The following is a 23,759-nucleotide window of genomic DNA, read 5'->3' on the forward strand; positions in this document are numbered from 1 at the left end:
AGATAGACAAATAGAGGGATAGATAGATAGGTAGGTAGAAAGATAGATAGATAGATAGATAGATAGATAGAAGGATAGATATAGATAGATAGATAGATAGATAGATACTGCATCTCTATGGAGGTAAAGAAAAGAGTCAGATTCTTTTGCTTCCATAGAACTACTATAAAGAAATGAGAAAAAAAATACAAAAATATATAAAAGTTTTTTCTTTATTTTCACCCCTTGGATTCAAACCAGTACACAGGACACAGAGCTCCATTGTACAGAGCAGCATCTCTATCTCTTGTAGTCTACAGGGAGAGGAAAAGAGATTTTTTTTCCTTTAATAAAATTACTAAAAATAATAAACAAAATTGAATAATGTCGTTTTGATTGCACATTTTCATAAAATAATGAACATCCCAAATCAGCAAATAACATAGACATTTTTGGTGTCCATATAATCATAATGACCCAAACAACACAGTGATTAGATTATTTATGGGGATCAGTAAATGGAGTAAAAAAATCTGCGCTATTTATTATTTTTCTTTTTTAAAAATCATAAAAATATAATAAAATCCATCACTGAGGCCATGTTCACATAGAGCGCAAATGCTGCGTTTTTTTCTGCAGGTGTCCACACCACACAGCGCTATAACAATCCTATCTGATTATTGCATCTTTGCGGCATTTTTTTATGCATTGTCCCCCTTATTTGATGCATGTTGGTGCAGATGTGAATCCTAAAGCTTATAAAGAAAAAAAACACCAAATCCGCACAATTCAGCAGCGTCTTTAGACCCTCAGCGGGCGGAGATTTCATGACGTCTCATCCACTTTGCTTGGACATTTAGTCCGTGTTCACATGTAGTGTAAATGCTGCATTTTTTTCTGAATTTGACACAATAATCAAATCTGGTGATCCACTTATAGGACACGTACACCATCTTGGATGTAGTATTTGTCTACAACAGGTAAATGTATTAGTATTAGGCAGTTATGATGACATCACAGGGCACATGACATCATAGACCTTGAATGACATCACAATGGATATAGAATGTAAAGTTCTGCACCAGAGCCATCTTGTGCCACTAGGACCTGACATCCGGATGAGTGCAGGTACGTGGCTCTTTACTAATTGGGAGGATGGCAGCTTAAACCTATTGTAATCGTTTGTTATTGCTGTGGGAAGTAGCGGCCCCTACAGGACACATGCGGTAATACGGCCCCTTAATAGGAGGGTGACTATGTAATATAGGTTTATGGGGTCTTCCAGAACATGAGCTGCTAATTACACTGTCTCCCCACTATGGAGCCCACTCTCCACGACATCCATGTCCATGTACATATATACACACAGATATAATACACAGACAGGTGGGGACAACTCCACATGGCTCCATTTTTGGGTAGTTTTGCAATTTTATGTGAACAAATGATAGCATTTATTTAACTGAAATCGAGCTGCAAATACTATTACTCTCTGCTGTCAGCTCTTTTGTTCCTGTTGAATCAGTGGATGACCTGGCAGTTGTCCTTTACTATGGTCAGGCACGGCAATTTGAGTTTGCCTTTAGTACAAAGGGCACTAGATAAAATGGATTAAAATAGAAAGGTCCCTTTAATGTGCGTCTCATGATTTTAAAATGAGTCAGGGGTTTTATCTATTAATTAAATTAACTCTTCCTTGATGTTGTAAACTTGATCCATAACAGCAGTGGCCGTTCTGAGGACATCACAGGTCACATGACATCACCAACATTCTGTGACATCACAATTACAATAGAATGTACAAAGTGCTCAACCAAAATCTTTTTGTAATATTAGACCCTGACGGTGCGAAGGTGACAAGTCCAGATAAGTATCTCGTCTCTCAGTTTCGGGGGCCTGTTAACACATTACATAGCTGGGGGACTGGGGGAAAGAGAGACGCTGAATTAAATTCATGAATTTGGCCGGAATGGTTGGGCAGCTTGGAACCAGCAGGACCAAACTGGTTGGGCAGCTGGGACCCAGCAGGGCCAAACTAGTTGGACAGCTGGAATCCAGCAGGGCCAACCTGATTGGGCAGCTGGGACCCAGTAGAGCCAAACTGGTTGGACAGCTGGGACCCAGCAGGAACAAACTGGTTGGGCAGCTGGGAACCAGCAGGGCCAAACTGGTTGGAAAGCTGTGACCCGGCAGGGCCAAACTGGTTTGGCAGCTGGGACCCAGCAGGGCCGAACTGGTTGGGCAGCTGGGTTCCAACAGGGCCAAACTGATTGGGCAGATAGGACCCAGCACGGCCGACCTGGTTGGGCAGCTGGGAACCAGCAGGGCTAAACTGGTCAGGCAGCTAGGTCACAGCAGGGCCAAACTAGTTGGACAGCTGGGACCCAGCAGGACCAACCTGATTGGACAGCTGGGACCCAGCAGGGCCAGATAGGTTGGACAGCTGGGATCCAGCAGGGCCAAACTGGTTAGGCAGCTGGGACCCAGCAGGGCCAAAGTAGTTTGGCAGCTGGGACCCAGCAGGGCCAACCAGGTTGGGCAGCTGGGACCCAGCAGGGCCAAACTGGTTGGGCAGCTGGGACTCAGCAGGGCTGACCTGGTTGGGCAGCTGGGACCCAGCAGGGCCAAACTGGCTGGGCAGCTGGGACTCAGCAGGGCCGACCTGATTGGGCAGCTGGAAGCCAGCAGGGCTAAACTGGTTAGGCAGCTGGGACCGAGCAGGGCCAAACTGGTTAAGCAGCTGAGACCCAACAGTGTCAAACCAATTGGGCAGCTAGGACCCAGCAGGGCCAAACTAATTGGGCAGCTAGGACCCAGCAGAGTCAAACTAGTTGGGCAGCTGGGTCCCAGCAGGGCCAAACTAGTTGGACAGCTGGGACCCAGCAGGGCCAACCTGATTGGACAGCTGGGACCCAGCAGGGCCAAATAGGTTGGACAGCTGGGACCCAGCAGGGCTTAACTGGTTAGGCAGCTGGGACCCAGCAGGGCCAAACTGGTTGGGAAGCTGGGACTCAGCAGGGCTGACCTGGTTGGACAGCTGGGAGCCAGCAGGGCCAAACTGGTTGGGCAGTTGGGACCCAGCAGGGCCAAACTGGTTGGGCAGATGGGACCCAGCAGGGCCAAACTGGTTAAGCAGCTGAGACCCAACAGTGTCAAACCAATTGGGCAGCTAGGACCCAGCAGGGCCAAACGAATTGGGCAGCTAGGACCCAGCAGAGTCAAACTAGTTGGGCAGCTGGGTCCCAGCAGGGCCAAACTAGTTGGACAGCTGGGACCCAGCAGGGCCAACCTGATTGGACAGCTGGGACCCAGCAGGGCCAAATAGGTTGGACAGCTGGGACCCAGCAGGGCTTAACTGGTTAGGCAGCTGGGACCCAGCAGGGCCAAACTGGTTGGGAAGCTGGGACTCAGCAGGGCTGACCTGGTTGGACAGCTGGGACCCAGCAGGGCCGACCTGGCTGGGCAGCTGGGACCCAGCAGGGCCAAACTGGTTGGGCACTTGAGACTCAGCAGGGTCAAACTAATTGGGCAGCTAGTACTCAGGAGGGCCAAACTAATTGGGCAGCTAGGACCCAGCAGAGCCAAACTAGTTGGACAGCTGGGTCACAGCAGGGCCAAACTAGTTGAACAGCTGGGACCCAGCAGGGCCAACCTGATGGGCAGCTGGGACACAGCAGGGCCAAACTGGTTGGACAGCTGAGACCCAGCAGGACAACACTGGTTGGGCAGCTGGGACCCAGCAGGGCAGCTAGTTCCCAGCAGGGCCGACCTAGTTGGGCAGATAGGACCCAGCATAGAGGACCTGATTGAGAAGCTAGTACCCATACAATTGAACATGCGATCCTCAACGGGGAGATGGGAGCTGGGACCCAGCAGGGCCAAACTGCTTGGACAGCTGTGACCCAGCAGGGCCAAACTGGTTGGACAGCTGGGACCCAGCAGGGCCAAACTGGTTTGGCAGCTGGGACCGAGCAGGTCCGACCTGGTTTGGCAGCTGGGACTCAGCAGGGCTGACCTGGCTGGGCAGCTTGGACCCAGCAGGGCTAAACTGGTTAGGCAGCTGGGACCCAGCAGGGCCAAACTGGTTGGGCACTTGAGACTCAGCAGGGTCAAACTAATTGGGCAGCTAGTACTCAGCAGGGCCAAACTAATTGGGCAGCTAGGACCCAGCAGAGCCAAACTAGTTGGACAGCTGGGTCACAGCAGGGCCAAACTAGTTGAACAGCTGGGACCCAGCAGGGCCAACCTGATGGGCAGCTGGGAGACAGCAGGGCCAAACTGGTTGGACAGCTGAGACCCAGCAGGACAACACTGGTTGGGCAGCTGGGACCCAGCAGGGCAGCTAGTTCCCAGCAGGGCCGACCTAGTTGGGCAGATAGGACCCAGCATAGAGGACCTGATTGAGAAGCTAGTACCCATACAATTGAACATGCGATCCTCAACGGGGAGATGGGAGCTGGGACCCAGCAGGGCCAAACTGCTTGGACAGCTGTGACCCAGCAGGGCCAAACTGGTTGGACAGCTGGGACCCAGCAGGGCCAAACTGGTTTGGCAGCTGGGACCGAGCAGGTCCGACCTGGTTTGGCAGCTGGGACTCAGCAGGGCTGACCTGGTTGGGCAGCTGGGACCCAGCAGGGCCAAAGTGGTTGGGCAGCTGGGACCCAGCAGGGCCGACCTGACTGGGCAGCTTGGATCCAGCAGGGCTAAACTGGTTAGGCAGCTGGGACCCAGCAGGGCCAAACCTGTTGGGCACTTGAGACCCAGCAGGGTCAAACTAATTGGGCAGCTAGTATCCAGCAGGGCCAAACTAATTGGGCAGCTAGGATCCAGCAGGGCCAAACTAATTGGGCAGCTAGGACCCAGCAGAGCCAAACTAGTTGGGCAGCTGGGTCACAGCAGGGCCAAACTAGTTGGACAGCTGGGACACAGCAGGGCCAACCTGATGGGCAGGTGGGACCCTTTTGGGCCAAACTGGTTAGACAGCTGGGACCCAGCAGGGCCACACTGGATGGGCAGCTGGGACCCAGCAGGGCAGCTAGTACCCAGCAGGGCTGACCTGGTTGGGCAGTTAGGACCCAGCAAAGAGGACCTGGTTGAGCAGCTAGGACCCATACAATTGAACGTGCGATCCTCAATGGGGAGATGGATGTTGGGCATTGGGCCACCCTGACTCATGGGCCCCATAGCGGTGCCATGGCCTGCCGTCATTTTCGTTACATCACTAGATGAACAATTATGCATTACCACCTCCAAAGCAGGTGGAATCGTGCATTATAAGGAGATATTGGACTGCACAGGGCCCCTATGATGTTCTGGTACAGGGGCCTTTCCTGCCTATGTCCACCCCTGATGTACAGTTTTACAGCAATATGCAGCAGGACAGACGTGATCCAGGGAAATATCCGATCGCCAGAAATGGGGTCAGGAAGGAATTTTTTTCCCCCTGAGGTAGAACTCTCCGGGGAGTTTCTTCGCCTTCCTCTGGATCTTTGGGTCCGGTGGCTTTCATCAGGTCCGCAATGTCTGCAGTAAGTTCTGTGGTCTCCATCGTGGCCGGACCTGAGAGTCACTGTAATCCTTGTGTAATTTATTTAAGGGCCAGTAATATTTTCATTACAATGTTGCTTATTGCTATTCTAATAAAATAAGAAAAATTACAGATAATATATTGTGTTGTGTGTTTTATTTGTCTGCACTTCACTCTACACAGTGACAATCGCTCAATATTCCAGAGCTAGAGCCAGACATGTCTGCTAATCCGGCATCTAATAAAGTGTCTCATCTGCAGGGGTTACAAAGAAATCGTGATGCCCCATAGCAGAAATTCTAATTACCCCCCTCCCCCAAGAAAAAAATAAATTATACAGTACAGACCAAAAGTTTGGACACACCTCATTCAAAGAGTTTTGTTTATTTTCAGGACTCTGAAAATTGTAGATTCACATTGAAGGCATCAAAACTATGAATTAAAACATGTGGAGTGAAATACTTAAAAAAGTGTGAAACAACTGAAAATATGTCTTATATTCTAGGTTCTTCAAAATAGCTACCTTTTGCTTTCATTACTGTTTTGCACACTCTTGGCATTCACTTGAGCTTCAAGAGGCAGTCACCAGAAATGGTTTTCCCACAGTCTTGAAGGAGTTTCCAAGGATGCTTAGGACTTGTTGGCCCTTTTGCCTTCACTCTGCGGTCCAGCTCACCCCAAACCATCTCGATTGGGTTCAGGTCTGGTGACTGTGGAGACCAGGTCATCTGGCATAGCACCCCATCACTCTCCTTCTTAAAGCCACTTTACACACAGAGATAAATCTTTGGCAGATCTGTGGTTGCAGTGAAATTGTAGACAATCAGTGCCAGGTTTGTAGCTGTGTAAAAATGGAACAATATGTCCATGATTTCACTGCAACCACAGATCTGCCAAAGATTTATATAAAGATACGGTGGTTGGATCCAAAGATCTCAAATTTGGACTCATCAGACCAAAGCACAGATATCCACTGGTCTAATGTCCATTCCTTGTGTTCTTTAGCCCAAACAAGTCTCTTCTGCTTGTTGCCTGTCCTTAGCAGTGATTTCCTAGCAGCTATTTTACCATGAAGGCCTGCTGCACAAAGTCTCCTCTTAACAGTTGTCCTAGAGATGAGAAGGTGTGTCCAAACGTTTGATCTGTACGGTATATCTAATATATAAAGCTGAATGTGTGTGTGTGTGTGTATGTGTGTGTGTGTGTGTGTATGTGTGTGTGTGTGTGTATGTATGTGTGTGTGTATGTATGTATGTATGTCCGGGATTGGCATCTGCACCGTCGCAGCTACAGCCACAAATTTTGCACACTCACACTTTTGGACCCCGAGAGTGTCATAGGCTATGTTTTGAGGGGAAATTTTAACCCCGCGCTTTACAGTTATTCACCAAAAAACCTGCCTCCATTAAAGCGAATGGAGCTGGGAGCCACAGTGCAGCCAGAACTTCAGACGAATGCGCAGCCACGCCCTTAAATGGAATGTTGGCGTGTCACAATGGAGCCAGGGAAAGAGACAGACACAGACAGGGAAAGAGGCAGACACAGGTAGGTTAAGAAACAGACATAGACAGGGTAAGAGACAGACACAAAGAGACAGACACAGACAAAGAGACAGACTGACAGGGAAAGAGACAGACAGGGAAAGAGAGGAAAGAGAGAGACAGCTTAAGAGACAGACACAGACAGGTAAAGAGACAGACACAGAGAAAGAAACAGAGACAGACACAGGGAAACAGACATACAGGGAAAGAGACAGATAGGGTAAGAGAGAGACAAAGACAGGTAAAGAGACAGACAGAGGGAAAGATACAGAGGGAAAGAGAGGGAAAGAGACAGACAGGGAAAGAGACAGGGAAAGTGACAGAGATAGACAGGGAAAGAGATAGATAGAAAGACAGGGAAAGAGATTGAGACAGACGGAGAAAGAGACAGACGGAGAAAGAGACAGTCAGAGACAGACAAGGAAAGAGACAGACAGACAAAGACATAGAGAGAGAGACAGAGATATATATACAGAGGGGGAGACAGACATAATTACATTTATATCTATTTGTTTTGTGGTTTTTGTGTGCAGAATACATTTTTGTTAATACATTCTATTTTGTTAACAGCAGTTAGTAGTACAGCTAGTATATACATATATATATATATATATATATATATTTATATTCGTCTGATAACAGAAGAGCATATCTCACACAACTTTACAGCCTTTACAAAGTATTTTTCCCCCTATTGCCATTCCTAGATTCTCCTTTCATTGCCACACGCCCAGTATAATGACCCTACTGTACCACCCCCCTCAACTATACGTAAAAGTATGGTGACCCCAACACAGTATAATCCCCAACTTTGACTCCCAAACAGCTCTCCATGCAGTATAATGGACCTAGATATACTGTGGTATAATGGCCCCCAACACAGACCTCAAATATCCCTCCATAAAATATAAGGACTCCCTCATAGCCCTCCAAATAATATAATTCCCCCTTGATTCACAAGTGAAAGGTGACTGGTTCAAATCAAGGAGCAGGTATGAAGAAGATTTCCAAGAAAAGAGAAACAGCATCCTCCAGCTCATCGATAGCAGTCTCTCAACCAAGAAAATTACCAAACTGCATCATGTGAGTGCCATGACAGCTGGAAGAAAGAAATAAAGTCCGTCCATTCAAAAGCAAAGAGATGACGTCCAGGCAAAATATCAGAGTCAACAAGTCGGCTCTTCACAGGTCTATCAGCTCTGGTGACAAACCTGGCAGTGGAGGCGGCTCGTATGCTTCATAATAGTGAGATCACAGATATCCATGCAATCACTGTGCTACACAGATTACACAAGCCTGGGATGGTGGCCTGAAGAGAAGGTAGATGCCTCTACTTGAATATCGTTATAAGAAGTGTCAGCTCAAGTAAACTAATAAAAATTAAAATTTAGATTTTTACGAGCAAAACAGTAATAATGCAGTGACATGACAAGAATCTACATAACTAATTGTAGCGTCCCTGAGACTGGATGCTACAGGGTGTTGTATTGTATGTATTTTTATGTATTTTATATTGTCCGTCCACCCTGGCAGGAAGAGGTTAATGTGAAGCCCCGGGGACGCTGTGTCGGTGCATTACCTTCAGGGACTCCACGTAGCTGGATCTGGTCACAGGTAGGAGATCTTCTTCTTGTCGTGACGCCACTCTCAGTATTGCGGTCAGTGGGGGACCGCCACTGCAGGTTGAGGGACGCCTGGGGCTGATGGTGAGTGCAGTTAGTTGGAATAGCCCCCTGAGAGTGAGGCAAGCCCCAGGGCCCTGTGTAGATGCGTAGTACCACAAGGCGCAGAATAACTCCACACAAGCAGGATGTCTTTCAGGGTTTTTACTCACAGTTGATGGCAGGGTGAGTGACCCGGGCGTAGCTGGGATGAACCAAGTGGGAACCAGGTGTCCTTCAGGCTGACTTGTGAGGGTGACTACTAACTCGCCTTCCTTAGCCCTTGGTGGTTTGGGGTAACCCCGACTTTGAGTCCCTATGGGGGTCACCCAGGGAAGATGCTGCAGCCTCTCTCCCCTTCGGTTGCCGTTTGCTTGTCGCCTGGACCAGGCCACTCCAGCTGCTTGCCTCCTGTGACCTATGGGCCCTAACTGTGGCTACGTGGCTGCGGCTTTTGTGGTGTTGTGGCGTGGGCTTTGAGAGCCCCACACCGGCAGGTTTAGCAAAAGAAAGCTGGATCTATCTCCGCTTCGGGATCTGCCGCCCGTTTGGGCCTGGTACTCTCTAGCAGTCTCCTTACTTCCCACTCCGTGCTCTCTCTTTAGCTGAAGATGGATTTCGGGTAGCACTCCTAGTTGACCGTTCTCCCCCATCGGTAGCCACTGCGCGGACGCTGTCAGACTACAGCAGCCCACGGGATCTGCTCCTCACTCGAGCTCCCTGGACTCTGCACTGAACCGGCTCACATCTGGGACCTTCACTGCTGCTCCTGTCAGAGCTTTTCTTTCCTGCTCCTCACTCCTCCACACTCTGCTGCAGACTCTAGACTGTTTACTCCTCCTTCTCTTTTCCCTTTTGTGCCTGCCTACGCCACCTAGCAACCAGACTCTCTTACCACACCCCTTGAGAGGAGATGGAGGCTTTTGGCCCCCTCCACTATTCCAGTGAAGGTCAAGGCTTTTCCCCCTCCTGGGATCCCCAGGGGTCCTCTCATGGGTACATGTGTGAGACCTGATCACTATGCGCCTGTGTTCCACACCCCAGTCAGCCTTCTGGATTACCTGTATTGTACTGTCCCCAGCATGGGTGCAGTACTCAGTGGTGCCTGACCAGGTCAGGGGCGCCACATTCCCCCTTAGTTATCACCAGCACGTCCTCGGGCTGCAAGACAACATTTTAAAATGCATAAAACATTAAAACATGTTAAAACATTTTTAAAAGCACCAGGTACCATACATCACCACCCTCCACCCACAAGTCCGTTAACCACCCAGACCCTCTCACGTTGGCCACGCCTTCAGCCACTTCTGGCAGGATGTAGAGGCGGCTTACATGGGCTGGTGGTTTCAGGGTATACCTGGCCTGGTGGATCCGCGCCTTCAGCCACTTCTGGCAGGATGTAGAGGCGGCCTCCACAGTTGGTGCTGACCAGGTACCCTCTTTGTGGTGGAGAGCCAGGCCCCATAAACAGGCATGCTCTCTGGTCGCAGGTGAGCCAAGGCCCTATATACGGACGGGCTCCTCCTGGTTGCAGACGAGCCAAGCCCCTAAACAGGCTGACTCTGGTGGTGGTGGTGCCCTTTTGGTGTAACTATTTACACTGCGAGAGTTTGTGGCTATAGCCAGTTCATAGCCTTAAGGTTTATTTCTCACAATAGTTTATGTGGGCACATTCTTGAACTTGTAAAACGTTGCAAAACAAACTTTTTCCAAACTGGTAACTTGCTGTATTTCTTATGTTATTTACATGGATTCCTCTTCACCAGGGCTTGGGCCTGTAGGGCTGCGGCACCTGTTGCTTCCTTGACCTTTTTCTTCATCGGTGGTTGTCTCGTCAGTAGGTCCTTTGTCTTTTCTTTCTTCTTCTTTGGGACATGGTGCTACATCTAGGGCATACCAGCCTCTTTCGCCTTGATGCAGGGTAAACTGTACGGAGTCTCCCATTTTTAAGTTTCTGCCAGGGTGTCCTCTGGGCAAATTAGCTCTGACGTCTCTCCTATTGACAAAAATGCCTTCTTTCATACCAGGTGCTACTATGAAGCCGTATCCTGATTTTAGGCTGAAATCTTCTACTACACCACGACAAAGTGGACCTCTAACCTGGGATTTGGCTCTTCTCAGGAACCGTTTCTCCTCTAGGTCTCTGGCCGTTATGTCATCTCTTTGCTCTGGGGATGGCGGAGCAGGTGACAACTGGTTTCGGCTACGGCGCCGTGTCTTGCGGGCTTGATTCTGCTGGGTTGTTACTTCACTGCCGGCAGGCTCCCAGGTGAGGTTGCTGGATAAATCTTCCTCTTCATCCCAGCGAGAATATGGCAACATCTCCGGCTCTGGGCATGGATCCACTGCTGGTGGCTCCTGAGTCAGCTCCTCAGCTTCCTGGCCTCCCCTCCCCCTTAGTTCTTCTAAGCACTCCTTTGGTGGCAGTGCTGGGGATGGACTTTCTTCAGCAGGCCCAGGCAGGGATCTTTTTGGCATGATTGCTGCAGGAGTCGTCTTGGGGGTATGCGGAGGGAGTATGTACTGGTCCACCAACCATTGTGGAAACTTGGCCTCCATGTCAGCCTTCAGCTGCCAGTATGCGGGGTCCTCCCCCAGCGTGGGCTTTCCAGCAGGGACCTCTTTGGACTGGGGAGCGGTGTCTGCTCTGGCCTTGCAGGCCGGGGTATATGGTGATGCCATCTTATCTTGGCGGGCCGCGCCTGACATGGCGGCGGCCTGGTCTTGGCGGGCCGCGCCTGGCATGGCGGCGGCCTGGATGGGCGTTTCTGGCGCAGCTTGGATCGACGTCGCAGCTGCGATGGGGTCTTTGCAGGCTGGGCTGGGCGTCGCTGCCTCGATCGGAGCTTGGCGGGCCGCACCTGGCGGGGCTGCGGCCTGGTTCAGCACCTCACTTGCGGCGCGGACGAGCGTTGCGGCTGCGGTGGGGTCTCGGCGGGCCGGGCCTAGCATGGCGGCGGCCTGGGTCAGCGTCACACCTGCGGCGTGGATGAGGGTCGCGGTGGCAGCCGGTTCTTTGCGGGCCGGCCTTGGCGTTACTGCAGGGACCGGATCTTGGTGGGCCGAGCAGGGCATCGCTGCGGCGGCCTGGGCTTGGCGGGCCGCACCTGGCGTGGCTGCGGCCTGGCTCAGCGTCGCCGCGCCGGGCGCCTCCTCCGGGACCGCGGGCGTGGCAGCAGGGGTCGGGGCACTCGCGCTGGCAGGGGCAACACTGGACTCACCCATCGTTGGCAGCATCGGGGTCTGAGTCGTCGCCGCTCGGTCTGGCACTCGTCGCGTGGCTCTCCCCTCGTAGGCCTGAACCGCTGCAGCCATCTCCAGCAGCTCCATGCGTTCCTCTCTGATCTGCTCTACAGCCCGGGTCTCCAGTCGGTCGCAGAACTGGGCAAGCTCCCTATACCACCAGGCAGCGGAGCCTGGCTCTGGGTTTCTGCGTTCAGACGCCATTTCCTCTAACAGCAGGCTTCTGGCTCCCTTTCTGTCCCGACGTCTCTGGACGCTTCCGCTCTCTTCACTTGCGAGGTCAGGACTCTGCAGGGGATCTCTGGGTAGCCACACCTCTTCGTGGGCGGTAACTTCTTCCAGCGCGGGCTGCTGTTGTTTTTCAGCGCGCTTTTCATGGTGGCAATATGGCGGCGCTTCCAATTTTTCAAGCGGACCGCCCAGGCACATGGTCACCTGTCTGGACAGGTCTAGTCCTTATCCTGTTCGTGACGCCAGATGTGAAGCCCCACAGGTGTTGTGTCGGTGCATTACCTTCAGGGACTCCACTCAGCTGGATCTTGTCACAGGTAGGAGATCTTCTTCTTGTCGTGACGCCACTCTCAGTATTGCGGTCAGTGGGGGACCGCCACTGCAGGTTGAGGGACGCCTGGGGCTGATGGTGAGTGCAGTTAGTTGGAATAGCCCCCTGAGAGTGAGGCAAGCCCCAGGGCCCTGTGTAGATGCGTAGTACCACAAGGCGCAGAATAACTCCACACAAGCAGGATGTCTTTCAGGGTTTTTACTCACAGTTGATGGCAGGGTGAGTGACCCGGGCGTAGCTGGGATGAACCAAGTGGGAACCAGGTGTCCTTCAGGCTGACTTGTGAGGGTGACTACTAACTCGCCTTCCTTAGCCCTTGGTGGTTTGGGGTAACCCCGACTTTGAGTCCCTATGGGGGTCACCCAGGGAAGATGCTGCAGCCTCTCTCCCCTTCGGTTGCCGTTTGCTTGTCGCCTGGACCAGGCCACTCCAGCTGCTTGCCTCCTGTGACCTATGGGCCCTAACTGTGGCTACGTGGCTGCGGCTTTTGTGGTGTTGTGGCGTGGGCTTTGAGAGCCCCACACCGGCAGGTTTAGCAAAAGAAAGCTGGATCTATCTCCGCTTCGGGATCTGCCGCCCGTTTGGGCCTGGTACTCTCTAGCAGTCTCCTTACTTCCCACTCCGTGCTCTCTCTTTAGCTGAAGATGGATTTCGGGTAGCACTCCTAGTTGACCGTTCTCCCCCGTCGGTAGCCACTGCGCGGACGCTGTCAGACTACAGCAGCCCACGGGATCTGCTCCTCACTCGAGCTCCCTGGACTCTGCACTGAACCGGCTCACATCTGGGACCTTCACTGCTGCTCCTGTCAGAGCTTTTCTTTCCTGCTCCTCACTCCTCCACACTCTGCTGCAGACTCTAGACTGTTTACTCCTCCTTCTCTTTTCCCTTTTGTGCCTGCCTACGCCACCTAGCAACCAGACTCTCTTACCACACCCCTTGAGAGGAGATGGAGGCTTTTGGCCCCCTCCACTATTCCAGTGAAGGTCAAGGCTTTTCCCCCTCCTGGGATCCCCAGGGGTCCTCTCATGGGTACATGTGTGAGACCTGATCACTATGCGCCTGTGTTCCACACCCCAGTCAGCCTTCTGGATTACCTGTATTGTACTGTCCCCAGCATGGGTGCAGTACTCAGTGGTGCCTGACCAGGTCAGGGGCGCCACATTAAGTTTGTTTCATGCTTCAAGCAGCCTCAAACACACAGAGAGAGGGAACATTCCTTAGGTGGGGGCACGTGCAAGAGAAAGTTACAAAAGGGACAGTTTGGCTTCAGTTTACCTTAAAATGCCTTGGGAAAGCACTGAGAGTGAACACACAGTGACCAACACCCTGAGAGCATCTCTCTCAGGGAGGCAGAGCAGAGGAACTACCAGTTCCAGATCGGTTATACACCCTCTCCTTACCTGGGACCGGGCGAGTGGATGGCTGAGGACCCCTAAGTTGAGAGAGCAGATAGCGCCAGTTAGGAGGCTCCAGGTCCAGTAGCAGGCAGAGACTTGGAATGGGAGAGGTGGCTAGCTGGGAAGGAGTTGAGAGCCTGGACCGGTAGTTGTGTGGCATGGAGGAGAAGAGGGTTACAGAGCCCCGCAGCTTCGGGTGGCAGAGTAGCGGGTCCCAAGAGCTCCAGAGACAAGGAGGGGACCACCATATGAGAGCACAGAAAGAGAAAGCCCACAAAGCTCTACCAGACTTTCCCCTCTGCCCTGCCTGGGAACGACCAGAGTCATTGCAGTAAAGAACTGTGAGTAAACAAAATCTGAAACTCGCAACCCAGTGACTCTGACTCTGTTCGTCGTCGCCTTGTAATATGGCGATTCCCAGTTCCCCGTTCTCCCTCCCGGGGGCCGCTCCGCCTGTGGGGGGTGATATGATCCCGGCTGCCCCAACATCTCCCTTAGCGAGGCACCCTGCAGCGGCAGCCTTATCCCTGGCCGCACACAGCAAGTGGCGTAGTTGACAAAAACTCTTTTATTTTATTTTATTTTATTTAAACCTCTTTTTATTTTGGACCAACTACCAAGGTCACGGAACCGGGCATCGACCACGACTCCCCTGAGTGTCACACACGTCTGGGACTGAGTACCTCACAGCCCTGGGGCGTCACACCCCGAAAACTTCGTGTAGTCGGCAGGATTGCGTGCCCAATCCAATTGGCATTGCGTGTCTTTACTGGACTGTCATATGTTTAGTACCCCACAGCCCTGGGGCGTCACATAATCATATGCAAAATAGCTGCAAGTCAAATTTATGTATGAGATAGCCAAGATGATTGTCTATAAAATGAAGGTAGTCTCACGCTCCATGATCAAAGCTGTATTGGATAGTGAGATATAGAGCCTGAAAGTCAAAAGTTCAAAACATTGTTACTAGTGATGAGCGGGCTTTACCATGCTCGGGTGCTCGGTACTCATAACGAGCAATCAGATGCTTGGATGGTCTCGACTTATGTACCGAGTATAATAGAAGTCAATGGGAAACACGAGCATTTTTCTGCAAGATATATAGGAGAAATGCTCACGTTCCCCATTGGCTTACTTTATACTCAGTACAGGAGTTGAGACCGTCCGAGCGTCCAACTGCTGGTTACAAGTACTGAGCACCCGAGCATGGTAGTGCTCGCTCATCACTAGTTACGAGTACTGAGCACCTAAGCATGGTAGTGCTTCCTCATCACTAGTTACGAGTACTGAGCACCTAAGCATGGTAGTGCTTCCTCATCACTAGTTACGAGTACTGAGCACCTAAGCATGGTAGTGCTAGCTCATCACTAGTTACAAGTACCGAGCACCCAAGCATGGTAGTGCTTGCTTATCGCTAGTTACGAGTACTGAGCACCCCAGTATGGTTGTGCTGGCTCATCACTAGTTACGAGTATTGAGTACCCCAGCATGGTAGTGCTTGCTCATCACTAGTTATGAGTACTGAGCACCTGAGCATAGTAGTGCTTACTCATCACTAGTTACAAGTACCGAGCACCTGAGTATGGTAGTGCTCGCTCATCACTAGTTACGAGTACTGAGCACCCGAGCATGGTAGTGCTCCCTCATCACTAGTTACAAGTACCGAGCACCTGAGTATGGTAGTGCTCGCTCATCACTAGTTACGAGTACTGAGCACCCGAGCATGGTAGTGCTTCCTCATCACTAGTTATGAGTACTTGGCATCCGAGCATGGTAGTGCTCGCTCAACATTAGTTGTTACCCTTTTGCTCGTCATCCCTCATATAATTTTTTTTCTCAGAGTGGTTTTGATATTTGAAGCCTCTCAATACTCCTTTTGACAGATGGGAAGATATTAAATCCCATAGCTGGAGGGTATAAGAAACAATGAGAAATAGGACAAAAACAAAGTGATTATATGAGCAGACTTCTATATTAAGGTTCAATTAAAGCCTACATGAAAAAACTCCACACTTAAATAGATAAAATCATTTGTATTTTTATTAAATTCTCAAAATAAAAACACTTAAAAAGGGAGAAGAGGACACCAGATCAAAAAGGTCCAAGCGATAACAAAGTATAAAATACAATCAATATTCCATGGAAAAATAGATAAATATGGTTACATAAAATACAAATGCATATAAAAATGAGCACCATAGATAGTAAAAAAATGAAAAAATAAAGTGCAATGCATATGATTCACAACCAGGTGGCAGTGGAGAATAAGAAAATAATTTAAAAGTGCAATAGCTTCAAAAGCCACTAGGTGGCATAGAAACGCCTATTAGGGTAAAAGTATAAATATAAAGTTTAAAGTGCATATTCTCACACGGCCACAAGGTGGCAATGTAACCATACAAAAGAAAGTCCTGGTCAGAAGAACCAGAGACTTAAGTATATTGTGTCTTGTTCAGCAAAAGGACGCTGTACAAACAAATAATCACTGACCAGGAAGGATGCAAGAGGGAACATCAGATAAAGTAACCACATGGAAGATAAAGAATGTATGCATAATTACCGCAAGGACAACCCTTGACACGTGTTTCGCCGTCGCTTCCTCAGAAGGGGTGTTCTATATTAAAGCTGGGGTCACACTAAACGACAGCGACAACGACGTCGCTGTTACGTCACCATTTTCGGTGACGTAACAGCGACCTTGTAAGTCGCTGTTATGATCGCTGCTTAGCTGTCAAACACAGCAGAAGCAGCGATCATAACGTCGCTGCATGTGCAGAGAGCAGGGAGCCGCGCTTAGCGCTGGCTCCTTGCTCTCCTTGCTACAGTATACATCGGGTTAATTAACCCGATGTGTGCTGCAGCTACATGTCACAGTGCAGAGAGCAGGGAGCCGCGCGCACTGCTTAGCGCTGGCTCCTTGCTCTCCTTGCTACAGTATACATCGGGTTAATTACCCGATGTGTACTGCAGCCACATGTCACAGTGCAGGAGCCGGCGCTGGCAGCAAGAGCGGAGGCTGGTAACGAAGGTAAATATCGGGTAACCAGGGAAAGGTCTTCCCTTGGTTGCCCGATGTTTACGCTGGTTACAGCTTACCGCAGCTGCCAGTGCCGGCTCCTGCTCGCTTCATTTCGTCGCTCTCTCGCTGTCACACACAGCGATGTGTGTGTCACAGCGGGAGAGTGATGACCAAAAAATGAAGCTGGACATTCAGCAACGACCGGCGACCTCACAGCAGGGGCCAGGTCGTTGCTGGATGTCACACACAGCGACAGCGATGGGACGTCGCTGCAACGTCACAGAAAATGGTGACGTAGCAGCGACGTCGTTGTCGTTGTCGCTGTGTGTGACACCAGCTTTAGGTGTTGGAACCATAACAGATGATTTCAGATACGTATGTACTTATCCCTTAAAGAGCAATCTAATCCGACATTGATTTATTTATTTATTTTTTTCATCCGCCATTAAAACAAATTGAGGTCAGATGGAAGGAATATAATATAATATATAAAGCTGAGTGTATATATGTATGTATGTATGTATGTGTGTGTGTGTGTGTATCTCTACTAAAGGAATCCGCACCGTCGCATGTACAATCACAAAATTTTGCACAGCCACTCAATTTGACTCAGGGAATGTCATAGACTATGTTTTGAGGGGAAATTTTAAGCTTGCGCTTTACAGTTATTTGCCAAAAAACCTGCCTCCATTAAAGTCAAAGGAGCTGGGAGACACAATACAGCCAGAACTTCAGAAGAATGCGCAGCCACGCCCATGAATGGAATGTTGTCATGTCACAATGCAGCCATGGAAAGAGACAGACAAAGACAGGATGACAGGGAAAGAAACAGACAGAGACAAACAAAGAGACAGATAAAGAGACAGACAAAGAGACAGACAGACAGACAGACACACACAGAAAGAGACAGACAGGGAAAGATACAGACAGACAGAGAGAGGCAGAGACACAAAGAGACAGACAGACCAAAGAAACAGACAGACACAGATAGACACAGACAAAGAGATAGACAGGGAAAGAGACAGATAGGGAAAGAGACAGACAGAGACAGACAGGGAAAGAGACAGACAGAGACAGACAGAGAAAGAGATAGAAAGACAGATAGGAAAAGAGATAGAGAGACAGACAGAGACAGACAATGAAAGAGACAGACAGGGAAAGAGACAGACATGGAAACAGACAAACAAAAAGATAGAGAGAAAGACAGGGAAAGAGACACACAAAGATATACAGAGACAGACAGAGACAGACAGACACAGAGAGAGAGACAGACAGACAGAGAGGGAGACAGATAGAGACTGGGAGAGAAACAGAGAGATAGTTATATATATAGCTCTGGCAAAAATTAAGAGACCACTGTAAAATTGTCAGTTTTTCTGGTTTTTCTCTTTATAGGAATATTTTTGAGTAAAATGTAAATTGTTATTTTATTCTATAAACTACTGACAACATGTCTCCGAATTTCCAAGCAATATATTTTGTATTTATTTTCTAAAAATGACAAATGGTCAAAATATCAAAAAAATGCATTGCTTTCAGACCTCAAATAATGCAAACAAAACAAGTTCACAATCATTTAGAAACAACAACAATACTAATAATGTTTTAACTCAGGAAGATTCAGAAATCAATATTTTGTGGAATAACTATGATTTTTACATAGCTGATCACAGCTTTCAAGCGTCTTGGCTGCTTTCCACCAGTCTTTCACACTGCTTTTGGGTGATCTTATGCCACTCCTGGTGCAAAAATTTAAACAGTTCTTTGCTTGATGGCTTGTGACTATCCATCTTCCTTTTGATTACATTCCAGAGGTTTTCAATGGGGTTCAGGTCTGGACATTGAGCTGGCCATGACAGGGTTTTGATGTGGTGATCCTTCATGCACTTATTGATTGACCTAGCTGTGTGGCATGGTGCATTGTCCTGCTGGAAAAACCAGTGCTCTGAGTTGGAGAACATTGAGCACAAGGAAGCAACTGTTTTTCCAGGATAACCTTATATGCGGCTTGATTCATACGTCCGCCTAGTGTAGCCTTTCTCCATAATAATGTGTCCTGGATAGTGCTGAGAGGATACGGACAGTAAAAGTCCGGATCCATGCGGTTTCAGTGCTATATCTGTGCCACACCCGGGCACGGGATTCCAGGTGCACGATCCGAATTCGGCAATTAATAAAAATGAACAAAATAAGAAATAAATTAGCGTTTCATACTTACCGAGACTCGATATCATGGCGGCACACTGCTTCCGGGTCGTGCATTCACTTCCTGTACTGTCCATCACATACACACAGCTTTCCATATTTTCCCCGCCCACCGGCTGTCCTCTCATGTGTGATTGGTTCCTGGCTGACGTGCCCCCAGCCTGTGACAGTTCTGCCGTACAGTCATCGCTTATCGCTGCTCAGTAATAGGCTGCACTCAGAGCGGGCAGCCGTGCTCTATGGCTGCTCGCTCTGACATGTAGCAGAGCTGGATGTGTCTTCGCTGGATCTCGTGTGGATTACGCCGGAGCTGGAGGGGTGTGTTGGGGTAATAAAGTGGTGAAGGAGGAGGCTGCATTTCTACTTTATTCCAAATAAAGGATTTCTCTGTGTCTTGTTTATTTACTGTAATTTACAGGTTTGTGATGTGGGTATCTCACAGACACCCGTGCGATCACAAACCTAGGGTTTAGTAGCAGCCGTGCGCTGTTATTAACCCCTGCTATTACCTTGATTGCCACCACACCAGGGCAATCAAGATGAGCCGATATCGCACTGGAATTGTCACATCTAATAGATGCGGCAATACCGGGCGGCTGTGGGCTGAGAAAATACCAGCCCCCAGTTGGCGTTATCATGGCTGGGGATGAAAATTGGGGGGGGATTTTATTTAAATTTAAAAATAACGCATGCGGTTTATCAGTCACACTTGCGAGGGACTCCCACAAGTCTGACATCGCAGCACAGCCACACATACATCTGACAGGAGCGTGCATGTGTTTCTAGGTACATGCACGCTCATGTTCAGACAGTGGCTGGCTGTGCCGTGTGATGTCATTTCAGACCCACACAAGTCTGACTGCGCATCACCCGCACACACTTCTGACAGGAGTGTGCATGTGTTTCTAGGTACATGCACACTCATGTTCAGACAGTGGCAGACTGAGCCTTGTGATGTCATGTCAGACCCACACGAGTCTGACATTGCATCACCCGCACACACTTCTGACAGTAGCGTGCATGTGTTTCTAGGTACATGCACGCTCATGTTCAGACAGTGGCAGACTGTGCCTTGTGATGTCATGTCAGACCCGCACGAGTCTGACATTGCATCACCCGCACACACTTCTAACAGGAGCGTGCATGTGTTTCTAGGTACATGCACGCTCATGTTCAGACAGTGGCAGGCTGTGACGGGTGATGTCATGTCAGACCCGCACGAGTCTGACATATCATCACCCGCACACTTCTGAGGGCTCTCGTACACTTTAGTACCGCTTCCAATGCGACAGCATCGGAAGCGATATGCAAATGACCCTCTGATGCGGGTGTCAGCCAAGGGTCATGCGACTGTGATGCGATCTTGCAATCGCATCACAGGAGCGGAGAAGATAGAGGGAGCACTTTCTCCCCATCTCCTCCGCTGTCTGTCTCCGCGTGCACTGGTGTGAGCCGTGTGTCATGCGAGTGTCCCTGCTAGAGGTCAATAAGAGTGGACCTCTGCTGCGGGGGGGCGAGCCGGCACTGATGAGGGGAGGGGCTGGAGCTGCGGAGGAGAGAATGTCACAGCCTAGCCTGTCACAGTTTCTGCTCAGTCAGTGTCTACACTCAGAGCTGGCAGACGTGCTTTACAGGTGCTAGCTGTGTGATATGTAGCAGAGCCAGATGTGTCGCCGTGGGACGTGTGGATTACGCCGGAGCTGTGGGTTTTGGGGTAATAAAGTGGTGAACGAGGGCGCGTTTGTACTTTATTCTAAATAAAGGATTTTTCTCTGTGTGTTTTTTTACATTCATTTACAGGTTTGTGATGCGGGTATCTCACAGACGCCCATGCGATCACAAACCTATTACCCCGACGCCACCGGGAAGAGCCGGTAATGTGCTGGGATTGCCACATCTAATAGATGCGGCAATACCGGGCGGCTACGGGCTGAAATACTAGCCCCCGGCCAGCATTATCATGGCTGGGGATAAAAATTAGGGGGGACCGCACGTCGGGTTTTTAAATTTTTTATTTAAATAAAAAAAAAGCCGAAGTCACACTTGCGACGGATACACTGCTTTCCACGCCCACCGGCTGTCCTGCCGTCTGTGATTGGATGCAGTTGTCGCGGGCGGAGGAGGGGACGCCGCGCTCTCCCACTGCTCGGGTCCCGCTGCCGCTGCTGCTGCGGCCTCTGCTGCTCGGTGGCTTGAGCGATGTGCCGGATCCCGGGGACTCGAGCGGCGCTCCTCGCCCGTGAGTGAAAAGGGGATTGGTTTTGGGGATTTATTGTCTGTGACGCCACCCATGGTTGTGGTGATTGTGTGGACACCACCGCTGCTCTGTATGGGGATCCCGCGAGCGGTGACAGGGAGCAGCTTTGTTGTTATTTCTTCCCTCCGTGGGTAGGGGGTTGGTTGTCCCGGGGCTCGTTGATGGGGTAGGGGTGTATGGCAGGCCGGGTGCGGGGCCTGGTGATGTGCACGGTCGCGGGGGCAGCGCTGTGCCATACGGCACGGTGGTACTCACTCAGCCTGAGACGTTGACACAGTTCTCGGTAAAACACACGGCTGGAAAGACGGTTCCCACGGACGGCTGCTGTTGCTTTTCCCCGGTAGTTAACGGTGACTGTCACTTTTCCTGCACCTAAGTTTACTGTTGGTAGCGATGGATTCCCACCGGTTACCCGCTCCCCGACTTGAATATGGGCCGGAGGAGCCCCCTCTTTGCCCGCAGGCGCTGGCCCTAAGAAACTGGTGCCTTGGTGGTGGCGGTGTCTCTCCTTCACGGTTGTACTGTTGCCTTCAATCGGGACTTTGCTGTTGGGAGACCCGGAGGTCCCCTTCACTGATGGATTTGGCAAATTCACGGCGACTCCTAGCCTTGCCAAGATCCGAAAGGCCCCTGCCAATGGTGCTGGCTTCTCTTTGTATACCGGTCCGGTACCGCCGGGCCACCACCCGTCCACGGTCCTTTCAGCAACTCCGATCAGCCTCCACTGCAGACGGTCACCGCCGTCTGCTAACCTTGCTGTCTCAGTCCGGGGCACACACCCGGACCAACTTCAGGCTCTACTTCTGTCACTTTCTCCTTCACTTCAACTCCTCCAAACTCTAACTGCCTGTTTTCCCTCCTCCAGGACTGTGAACTCCTTGGTGGGCGGAGACCAACCGCCTGGCTCCACCCCCTGATGTGGACATCAGCCCCTGGAGGAAGGCAACAAGGATTTATGGTTTAGCTTTGGTGTACCTATCCGGGGTGTAGGGTGTGGTGGTGTCATTACCTGTGACCCCTGGCTTGCCCAGGGCGTCACATTCCCCCTTAGCAAAATGCAGACCGTCCACGGGCTGCCCGTCCAACACTGGTTTTATTTTTCTTTTTAAACTGTAAAACATAAAAACACAATACAAGTATAGTAACATCATCCCACAGCGGAAGGCACTTTGCTTAAACGTTACGGTAACGGTTGCGGCTGTCGCTCTCTCCTACCAAAGTAACCTGGCCCTGATGCTGCCCCTAAGAAACAGGCAGCACCCCTTGACCCCAGTCCTGATCCAAGTCACCCGAGCGGGATCTGTCTTTCCCCTCCAGAGGGTAGCCACCGGTTCCTATGGTGGCTGGGCCCCAGCCTGCTCCACTGCGGGCCCTCCCTCCAACCTGCCTCTCCGGAGGCGGTAACGGTTAGCTGCAACAAAACATTTTTTTTATTTACATGCCACTTAACGTTTGTGGTTGCCCTGCAAGTTCTCGGGCCTGTTCATAGACGTTCCTATGCAAAACTTGTAAAAGGGGTCCCAACGGGGACCAGTTGCTGGCTACGGCCGGTTCCAAATCAGTAGCAGTAAATCAGGTGACTTTTTCACGGTAATCATTTTTCTTATTATTTTCTTATAACTTTCACCTTGTAAACACACACACAGGTGGTCCCAACGGGGACTGTGCAACGGTACTCCGCTGCCCTTACTCCGATTCTTCAGCTGAGGCGGATCCATCCTCCGAACCAGCATATCAAACATGCACTGACATGCCTGCTGTGACAGGGGTGCCAATACCCATTTCCACCGATGCGCGGGGTGTAGAAAACTACTGGGTCTCCTTCATAGCGGGGACGCTCACTTGCCCCCTCAAACTCAGCAGTGGGCCCGGGGCCGGGGCCGGAGTTATCATCAATTATTCCTGCGTCAGGCGGGTTGCCGCCAGCTGCCGCAGCCTCCTGGCCTCCAGCATCCAGCACATCAGATCCTTCTGCAGTAGCACGGGGCAGCAGGTCAGGCGAGTTTACACTGAGGCGCCCCATATGTAACGGCAAGGGTGATGCATAGGCCGAGACTAGGCCGGGCCCCTCAGCCGCAGCGGACGGTCCTGGTAGGACATAGGGACGTGGGTCACCAGTCGACTCCGGTACATCTGTTCCCCTCCCGTACATCGGGGCAGTTGCAATCAGCATCTCCACTTCGCTGGTCCACTGCTCCATCATCCGGAAGATCTGATCCTGCTGACGTTGGTGGAATTTAATCACCCGGGCCTTCATCCATGCTACGGTCCCGGGCTCGGGGTCTGGCGCAATCACTGCCGGGGCTTCTGGCACAATTTTGTCAAGGGGCCGCGGTCCTAGCGGCTTCCCCGGGAGTAATTCAGGGAC

The sequence above is a fragment of the Anomaloglossus baeobatrachus genome, chromosome 1, assembly GCF_048569485.1.
Source record: "Anomaloglossus baeobatrachus isolate aAnoBae1 chromosome 1, aAnoBae1.hap1, whole genome shotgun sequence".
Classification (NCBI taxonomy): Eukaryota; Metazoa; Chordata; class Amphibia; order Anura; family Aromobatidae; genus Anomaloglossus; species Anomaloglossus baeobatrachus.